The sequence below is a fragment of the Rattus norvegicus genome, chromosome 1 (assembly GCF_021556685.1).
Source record: "Rattus norvegicus strain SHRSP/BbbUtx chromosome 1, alternate assembly SHRSP_T2T, whole genome shotgun sequence".
Taxonomy (NCBI): Eukaryota; Metazoa; Chordata; class Mammalia; order Rodentia; family Muridae; genus Rattus; species Rattus norvegicus.
The window spans coordinates 8425001-8434816 of record NC_141534.1 but is presented as its reverse complement, the minus strand read 5'-3'; the positions used below and the strand labels follow the sequence as shown (position 1 = coordinate 8434816).

The window sequence follows — 9816 nt, the reverse complement described above, 5'->3', positions numbered from 1 at the left end:
CTCACACCACCCGTGGGACTCCTTCCCACGCCCGCTCCGGAGCCCAGAAGTTTGCTGTGGAGTTTGTTTGTCGCGCCCGCGCACCTACTGTGGGCAAGAAGAGCCAGCGCAGGCCCGCCCGCTCGCCGGCCCAGAGTGCTGCCCCGCGCGCCGTTCATGCAGTTCCTTCGCCACCGCCGAGAGCTCGCGGCGACGGCGAGTCGCTACGGCGGCGCGAAAACCCGGCGGCAGCCACCGAGTCTCTGTAGCCGGGCCGGGAAAGCCGGGAGCGCCGCGCGACCCGCTCAGAAGCGTCCTTGAGTAACCAAGAAAACGAGGACGATGGTGTAAGCTTTGTAGGAAGAGCAGATGTAGTAGTGCACGCCTGCACCAGGATGGCCGAGTGGTTAAGGCGTTGGACTTAAGATCCAATGGACATATGTCTGCGTGGGTTCGAACCCCACTCCTGGTAATGTGAACTTTTGTTCTTTTCCGCGGTTCCCTCAATGTTTTCAGGTCCAGATCCCTGATTTAAAACCTGTTTTCTGTAGGAAGAAATGTTAATCCTTGTAGGGCGCCGCTACAAGCCTAGTTTCCCCGCACTGAGGCGACAGTGTTCCCGGAAACCTGTGCACGGCAGGGGAATACAGACGGAGACCCTGCGTGGAGCTCTGCTATTGGCCAACTTTTTGCAAATGTACAGAAGGAAAAAACAAGTCCCCTTCTTCCTTTCTCGTCCTCTGTCCCCGCTCCCCACTCCCTTTTTTTCCCCCTTTCCTTTCTTTTTTTTTCTTTTTCCCCCTCCAAAGGGAACTTGTTCACATGCATTCTTTCAAAAATGTGTACCATTTGACCGTGAAGACCCGGAATTTGAAATATTTTCGATTTTTTTCTTCTACTCTTTTCTTCAAAAGTGTTTTTAATCAAAGCAATGTAAGAGCTTAAACAGATTTTTGTAGGTGTGGCTCAAGGAACTACCCCGGCCTTTTGAATAAATTGAGCATGCGACACTGATTAAACCGCTCACTACAATCAATCGCAAAACCTAAAACTTTGATTATTAGCACTGACCACTTATTTTCATCTCTTCCTCACAGCCATTTAATTATCTGGAGTCGCAGAAAAATATTTTTTCCGAAAAGCTCGGAACTCCGTGGGAAATAGTATCAGTCTATTTAAACAGTGACACCTACTGGTAAACTCAGGTAAATGTATTTGTTTGAATAAACCTTGGGTTTTGTTTTTTTTTTTGTTTTGTTTTGTTTTTTTTTCCAGTTTATATCATAAGTTTTATTCCTGATGCGGGACAGATCTTTCCATCCTTCACATGTATTACATGTCGCCATGGAAGGGCCTAGGAGCAGCTCCCATCCCCCAGGGAAGGGTGAGAAGGTACAAAATGGGAGTCAGCCCAGGAAGGTTCTGCAGTTCCTGGTTCTCTCACCCTCCCTGCTCCACAGAGGGATTCTCTCTCATCCATTCAGCTTAAAAGAAAAAACAATCATTAACAAAACAAAACACACTAAGTATTGGGCAGGGGTGTCCTTGTCCTCAGTTGGACGTCAAGTTATGGGTCACCAGTGGGGAAGTGGGGGGAGGGGAAGGTGCCATCACTGTCCTGCTGAAGGGCTTCCTCCCTTCCTTGCTGCATCCCGTGGCAGCTGTGTGTCCCCCCCATCTGCCGGCAGCCGCACATAACTGAGCCCCGGATGAAGCGGTTCTTGACTTGATAACACGTGAGGATATTTTTCAGGGTCTGTGAGTGACACTGATGTGGGTCCGCAGAGTGGAGGGTTGGTTCCACAGATGCTCAGGTCCTTCTTGAGCTGCACGACTACATCCTTGCCCACAAGGGACTTGAAAAGGGAGGAGAAGAAAACGGTGCTGGCGCCACGCGGGGCGGCCTGGACCGCGAAGGAAGGAAGGCGGGAACTGCGACTGCGGGGAGGCAGGGCGGAGCCTGAGCGCGAGCCCACGCGGTTTTTGGTTTTTTGTTTTTTTTTTTTTTAACGGTCTTAAGGCGATGTCAGTCACAGACAGAAAGTTGACTTCCCTCCCCCCTTCTTTAAATCTTTTTTTTTTTTTTAAAGAAATCTTCCATTAAACAGAATCACTCACCACTGAAATAATTTTCATGAGCATTGCTTTAACTGTATGACGGAAACCTTTCTCTGGCTTCAGTGATCTTTGTTTCAATTTAGCATTTTCCTTTCAAATGCTGAAGAGGACTGTGAAATTAGGGGGTATGTATATCTGTGTATGTATATCTGTGTGTACGTGTACATATGTATGTATGTATGTATGTATGTATGTATGTATGTATGTATTGGCCGTCAGTGTTAAGACAGGCGTCATGGTCAGTTGGAAGATTCCTACACATGGAGAAAGAACGCTTTCTCCATTCTCCTCAGTAGTAAGTTAGAGCCTGGGGACTTTGTTTAGCTTTCTCATTTTTTTTTTCACTTTTATTGATTTCTTTTTTTCCTAAATACTTTCTTTTTTAAATTTATTTATTTAATGTATGTGAGTACACTGTAGCTGTCTTCAGACACACCAGAAGAGGGCATCAGATCCCATTACAGATGGTTGTGAGTCACCATGTGGTTGCTGGGAATTGAACTCAGGACCTCTGGAAGAGCAGTTGGTGCTCTTAACCACTGAGCCATCTCTCCAGCCCCCTTATTCGTTTATTTTAAATGTGTGTGCACGCTTACCTGAATGTCTATAAGTACACTCACTACATAGGTGCCTACCTACTGCGGGCCAGGGGAAGCTATGGAAGCTCTGGACCTGGAGATACAGTGTGTAAACTGCCCCGTGGGCTCTAGGAACCAAACCCAGGTCCTCTGTGGGAGCACCAAGTGCTCTTAGCTACTGATGCACCTCCTCCGCTCCATCCGGGCCGTCGTTTATTTTTAGGTACAGTTCCAATTAGTCGATAAATACATCGAATGCATGCAGTGTACCTCAGGCATGTGCTAGTTATTCAAAGGGAGTAAATCTTAATGACTCCGATTCTTAAATGTTTTCTTAGCCTATTCAGAGCACAGCATGATGTAATTCATAGTGACATTTTTTTAAACTTGTGCGTCACGTGGTTTGCTTGTGCGCATGCCTGCTAACTCCATGTTGCTTGACCAACCCCTGCCCCAGTTCCATTTCTCTTCCCATATACCGCCCTGTTTACATTCAGGCTTTATAGATATCCGTTTCCAAAGTAGATTCCACACGAGAGAGAACCTGTGGTATATGTCTTTCCCAACTGGCTTATTCCAGTTAATATGAGCTCCAGTTTAATTTTTCTTCTGAAAATGGCATAATTTTGTTCCGCGATAGGGCAGAACAAAACCCCATTGTGCATGTACACTGAGTTTTCTCTATTCACTCATGCACCGTTCAGTGCCTGGGCTGACCCCTTTCCTTAAAGGCCGGGAAAAATGCAGCTGTAAACACATCTGCACACGTATCTGTGGTTGCTGACTTAGATTTCTTTGGTACATACCCAGGAGTAGTATACTATATGGTAGTTCTGTTTTTAGGTGTGTGTGTGTGTGTGTGTGTGTGTGTGTGTGTGTGTGTGTGTGTGTATTTGAGACAGGATCTCTCTATGTAGTCCTGGATATTCTGGAACTTAATATATAGACCATGCTAGCGTTGAATTCACAGAGATCTGCCTGCCTCTGCCTCCCAAAGCTAAGATTAAAGGCATGGGTTACTATGCTTGGTTTTGTTTTGTTGGTTTGGGGTTTTGTTTTATTCTGTTTTTGGTTGGTCAGTTGGTTTGGTTTGGTATGGTTTTGTGTGTGTGATTTCTTTTTTTTTTTTTTTTTTTTTTTTTTTTTTGGTTCTTTTTTTCGGAGCTGGGGACCGAACCCAGGGCCTTGCGCTTCTTAGGCAAGCGCTCTACCACTGAGCTAAATTCCCAACCCCGTGTGTGTGATTTCTTAATGGTAGCCTTTCTGAGTGGGATAAAATGGAAATCAAGAAAGTTTAACTGTAGGGATGCCACCAAAGAGACAGAGAGCACACATCTCTTCACATCTGTACAATTAGGCACAAGATTATTGTAAATCTCGCCTACGTTTAATTTCCATGAACTAAATGTCAGTGTTCATCAGAGTACTTAGAAGGAAGTTATGGTTGTTTAATCATTTAAAAGAATGGTGCAAATGAATGCCTTTAATTAAATGTCTGTGCTTTTAATTAAACACTTGGGAGGCAAAGGCAGGTGAACTTCTGTGAGTGTGAGACCAGCCTGGTCTACAGAACACATTTTAGTCAAGCTAGGGCTAGATAATGAGACCCTGGTGAAAGGAAGGAAGGAAGGAAGGAAGGAAGGAAGGAAGGAAGGAAGGAAGGACAGACATAGTAACTTAATCCTAGGCGATAGAAGGCAGTGTTGCACACAGACTAAAGTCTGCGTAGAGATTTATGAAGTGGCCTGCCCGTGTGAGCAGACTGCCCCGGGCAGTGATGATCTGGGACACAGGAAATGAGTCAATCAAGGGCTGCACCAACTGTTCTGTCAGCCCTCTCAGTCCAGGGTCAGCACTGGGTGCCCACCAGTGTGTGTGTACTGGAAACTACACCTAACAGAGTGCCTCTGGAATGCTATATACACCCGCTCTCCACACACCAAATAAATGAATGGCCTCAAATGACCGCTGGAAATAGTTCACACCTGATTCTGTTCATTGTGTCCTCAATCGTCCTCACCCGGGAAGGTGTGGTAGAAATGTGCCACAAATCCATTCTAATCAGGTTTGGTAGACACACAGACACAAAAATGACTGCTGTATTAAAGCCAGCGAGGGGCTGGAGAGATGGCTTAGTGGCCAGAAGCACCAGCTGTTCTTCCAGGGGACCCAGGATCAAGTCCCAGCTCACAACCGTTTACAACTCTTAATTCCAAGGATCTGGTGCCCTCGTACATATTTACATGTAGGCAAAATGCCAATGCACATAAAATTCTTTAAAAAAAATAATTTAACGATGGCCTGGACCTAGTGGAAGTCTATAATCCCAGCACCCAGGAGCCCGAGTTACGTAATAGATTCCAGGCCAGCCAGGCTATAGTAATGCCTGTCTCAAAGGAGGAAAAGAAGACAGCAACAGTAATAGCAACAGCGACAGCAACGTCAACTACAGAAAGGGTTGGTATTTGCCTCCTGGACCTGGAGAGATGGCTCAGTGGTTAGGAGCTGGTTTTTCTTCTAGAAGACACAGGTTCAATTCCCAGCATTCACTTGGTGGCTCACAACTGACACTCATGTACATATACCTGCATGCACACACACACACACACACACACCATTAAAATTAAAAGTAAAAACAATTTAAAAAACATTTATCTGAGTTCTCGTCTCCCTCCTACATAAGTATACATACTTAAAGAAGTAGGCATACTTGTAAAATCCACAATTCCTACACGCCCCATAAGGCCACACAGAAATGTGATTAGCAATCACATAGCACAAGAGATTTGGGGGGAACCAGGGTTTTTTGTTTTTGGTTTGTTTTTTGGTTTTTTTTTTTTTGGTTTGGTATTTTTTGTTGCTTGGTTGGTTGGCTGGCTTTAAATAAGGTCTTACTATTTAGCCTAGGACAGCCTCAGACTCACTATATAGCCCATGCTGGTCTTGAACTCAAGGCATTCCTGTCCCCTGCTGCGGTACTGAAGAACTGGATTTGGTGTAGGACACACCAAGACCAAGTTCTCAGCACAAAGAAGACTTATTTGCCCCCAGGAACAAAGGGCAGGGGGAAAAAAAGACAAAGACAGGGAATGTGGGAAGGAAAAGGGAGCAAGGGAGAAGGAGTTTAAAAGGGCAGGGGATATTTGCCCACAGGAACAAAGAACTGTCTCAGATAGAGACAGACCATGGCCATAGGCAGATGATGCAGTTTATAAAGGGAAAGGGGGAATCTGTGTTAGGGTGAATTGGTTTGTTTTAATTGGGCATGTTAGTTAGGTCAGCCTAAAGGTGGCTTTTGACTGTTGGACCTCAGTACTTCGATAGCTGGACCTTGGCGATCAGCCCTAGGAGGAGGGAGTGGATATATAAAACCTTGGAGGCTAGCTTCAGGAATATAATCTAATGGTTTTTAGCAAAAGGGGAGAAGGCAAACCTGTCGGTTTCCTGTTTGTCATGCTCAGGCCTGTTAGGCCCCCTCACTGAGATCCCGGCCCTGCTGCCCCGGGTTCTGCTCAGCTCAACTTTAACCCTAGATCCACTTCTCCTTGGAGGGGGCTTTGGAATCATCCCCCTTAGCCAGGCTCTTTAGCTTCTCCAACACTATGTGGTCTCGCCTATAAGATCTTCCTAACAAGGGATTGGGGGGGGGGGGAATCGGGATCGGAGGGCGTGGCCTAGCAGCTGTGACGAGGGCGTGGCCTACAGAGATAGCCCGCAGATTAAAGTATCGTTGCACTTGCAGGATTTACAAATCAGTTTTTAATACAACGGCAAGGTTGCTCACGGAAACTGTACGTCGTATCTTGTATTTCCATAACAATTTCAGGGCAATAAAAAAAAATTTCATTTCAAAAACAGGACTCTTGGAGGAAGGCATGGATTGTTTTTCTGGTTTGTCTATCGAGTTTCTTGTTTCGCTTAACAGCCTTTAAATGCCTAGTTTTCCAGCAGCGGCATCTTCAAAGGCAGAATTTTGGGTAATTCCTTAAATAATTCCTTGTTTAAAAAAAATAATAAAAAACAGTAACGTTCCGAAGTCTAACTTGAAAAGAAAAGAAAAATAAACTCTGAGTTTCCAAAGACACAGTGAGTGAGTTTATTGTGTCCCCCCCGCCCCGGGTAACACACACCCACTGGGTTAGTCACAGATAGCTACTATATTAAGGATGTTGTCCACATTTTTTAAACACTAGCAATTCTAACCCACCCAGTTCAGTTATTTGAAATGTAACCTGACCTTAATATTTTTATTCTACATAAGAAAAAATAATAAATCTATTTCACTGAGAAGATGTAAAAAAAAAATTATGTAACATTCTCCTTCGAATGTGCCAAGGTGACTTTGAAGTCCGATACTATACAGGCTTTCCTTTTTTCTGTGACTAGGTGTCAAACTTAAAATCCATCGGCACACGACAAAGAACGGCCCGAAAAAAGGATCATCTCTTAGCCTGAAATAACAAGTGTAAGTAAGAGTCTATGGTTTACTGAAGAATGATACCCCTGGACTCAAATAGAACGCAAACGCCAAGAGTGTTTTATTCCGCAGAAGTCCAGCATGCTGGGGTCTCCTAAGATGTAGACAACCTAATGAGCTTGCAGGCCTGATTTAAAGCACATTAGGGGACTCTGGGGTAGGTGATCTCTATCTCCATCCATCTCTAAGGGCATTCCATTACTGGGGTGTGGGGGCTGGAAACTGTTACTGAGGAAGTTCAGGAGAAGGTAGCCTTTATCTCACTCCTTCTCATGGGACATTCCATTACCCGGGTGTGGGGGGCTGGAACTTGTTACCCGGGAGGTCTGGAAACTTGCTGAGGACCCATTGTCCTGCTTTAGGCTAGGTGGCTGGGCTGCCTAAAGCCTGAGGTGTTTTTTAAAAAACTGACTTGCCCCGGTCTTGGGCCAAAGGTCAACTTTGGTGTCCTTTCTCCCAAGCCATCCACCTCATTTATTTATGACAGGGTCTTTCGTTGGGACCTAGAGCTCACCAGGCTAGGCTGTCTAGAGCTAACGGTACAAGTAGGTGCCAGCTGGCTTCTCACGTGGGTCCTGGAGAACCCAGGGACTCATGCTGAGCTATCTCCATAGCCCAAGGCCTGGCCGGATTCTAGAGCTTTGCCCTCCCCAGATCATCTCTCATAGCCATTCCTGGTTTTACCTTAGTCCAGTTTAACAGCTACTGTCAGGTTTGAGACTTGTCTCAGTTTTAAGGGCAATACACGTCCAATCTGGCTTTGTAGTTTTTTGTTTTGTTCTTTTTTTTCCGAAGCTGAGGACCAAACCCAGGGCCTTGCACTTGCTAGGCAAGCACTCTACCACTGAGCTAAATCCCCAATCCCAACCCTCAGTTTCTAAATGACATATAAGCAAGTCCTCCTTCTCGTCCCCTTCTTCCTTCTGCTCTTCCATTTTGCCACCCTCCTCCTCCTCATGTCCACCGCCCCACCTTTCCCCCAACCCCTCCCCCATGAGGTCTCACGGATCTTAGAGGATTTCTTCTTGTAGCTGAAGAGGACCTTGAGTCTCTGATGTTTCTGTCTTCACCTGCCCAGTACTAGGATCACAGTTCAAGCCACCTGGCTCATTTTATGGGGTTCTGGGGAAGTCAGCCCAAGGACTTAAGCGTGCTACACAAACTTGCTAGCAACTTAGCTTAAGTCCCACCTCCATAGACAGCCATTTTGGACGGTGTCTTGGGTCTTTATCTGTAGGTCCTGCTGAATTGTCAACCATGTTCTTTTTAAGAGCAAATTGTGGCTAGAATATAACTATGAAAATAAAGTACTTGTAAATAGAATATCGGCATCCCAAATACAGATCTCAGGGGCGCTTGTAGTTCAAGGGAAGTTTTAAAATGTTTTGTTAGTGTTGTTTTCATACCTTTGTATGATTGGTTTTAATTTTTTTTTTCCGGAGCTGGGGACCGAACCCAGGGCCTTGCGCTTGCTAGGCAAGCGCTCTGCCACTGAGCTAAATCCCCAACCCCGTATGATTGGTTGTGTGTGTGTGTGTGTGTGTGTGTGTGTGTGTGTGTGTGTGTGTATGCGCGCGCGCGCGGGTGGCATGGGGGTGTTTGCTTTTGAGACAGGATCTCTTGCCTTGTAATCAGGCTGACCTCAGATTCGTGGTTCTCCTGCCCCAGCCTCCTGAGTGCTGGGATTGTAAGAGTCTTGTACCACACCCAGTTTTAATACCTTTAATCTAGGCTCCGGAAGTTTAGAGAGGTGATGAAAGTCACTAACCCGATAAAGTCTCTTTGCTCGACAAAAGGAGGAAGAGGAGGAGCAGGGGGAGGAGCAGCAGCAGCAGGAACAGCCGCGTAGGAAGCCTCTCTCTCCTTAGCTCAGAGCCACCCTTGTCTGATTTCACAGTGTTGTGTGCAAGCATCACATTCTTGAGGTTGTGGTTGTGTGGGAAGGGCAAGTACAGAGGAAAAGGGAAGATTCTTTCTAAATAAAGGGAGATTTGGGTGGACAATCGGAGGGCACGCTCCCCACAGAGGCGTCCGAACTTGAGTGGGGGAGGCAGCCCTCTAGAGGGAACTTGGGAGTTGAGCAGTGGGAAGTAACAGAGACGTTCTGTAGGGACGATGACAGGCTGGCAGCTGTTCAGAGAAGTCTGCCCACTGAGACTGCCACTTCTGCCTAGCTCTCTGGGCTCTGTGGCTGGGGTGCTCTGCCTGCCCTGCGACCTCTGCAGAATGCGGCTGGGGAAATGCCACACACTAACTCTCCACAAAACCTCTCTTACAAAAGGAGCATCTTTATTCTCCGTCGCCATCAAATAAATCTAGACATTTTGCCCTCCTCCCCACCCAACCTCTTATATATAAGTACACTGTAGCTGTCTTCAGATACACCAGAAGAGGGCATCAGATCTCTTTACAGATGGTTGTGAGCCACCATGTGGTTGCTGGGAATTGAACTCATGACCTCTGGAAGAGCAGTCGGGTGCTCTTAACCGCTGAGCCATCTCTCCAGCCCCAGAAAATAACAATGACCAGACTGTTGGCTGTCTGTGCCTCTCCCGTCTACCCTCCGTTTCTTCGATAGAAATCTAAGCACTTTGTGTTTGGACACAAAGCCAAGGAAGAAGGCCACCTTGCTCCACTTTTTCTTTTAGTTCTCATCAGCCGTGA

At 46.2% G+C, this 9816-nt stretch overlaps 1 long non-coding RNA gene and 1 other non-coding gene across 7 annotated transcripts in view; both read left to right on the top strand.

Annotated features, from left to right (window-relative positions):
* The first annotated feature begins 368 nt into the window (after window positions 1–368).
* On the top strand, window positions 369–451 carry Trnal-uaa1 (transfer RNA leucine (anticodon UAA) 1). The gene has a single exon. It is a non-coding gene; the product is annotated as a tRNA-Leu (tRNA).
* Window positions 406–9816, top strand: part of LOC134482578 (uncharacterized) — an 18652-nt gene continuing 9241 nt past the window's right edge. For 5 of the 6 annotated variants that reach the window (XR_015644604.1, XR_015644610.1, XR_015644586.1 and 2 more), the window contains exons 1-3: window positions 406–448; window positions 1077–1184; window positions 7062–7140. This is a non-coding gene — a long non-coding RNA (uncharacterized LOC134482578). Of the gene's footprint in view, window positions 449–1076; window positions 1185–1289; window positions 2106–7061; window positions 7141–9816 lie in introns of those variants that run through there. The other variant, XR_015644611.1, reaches the window with a different exon arrangement.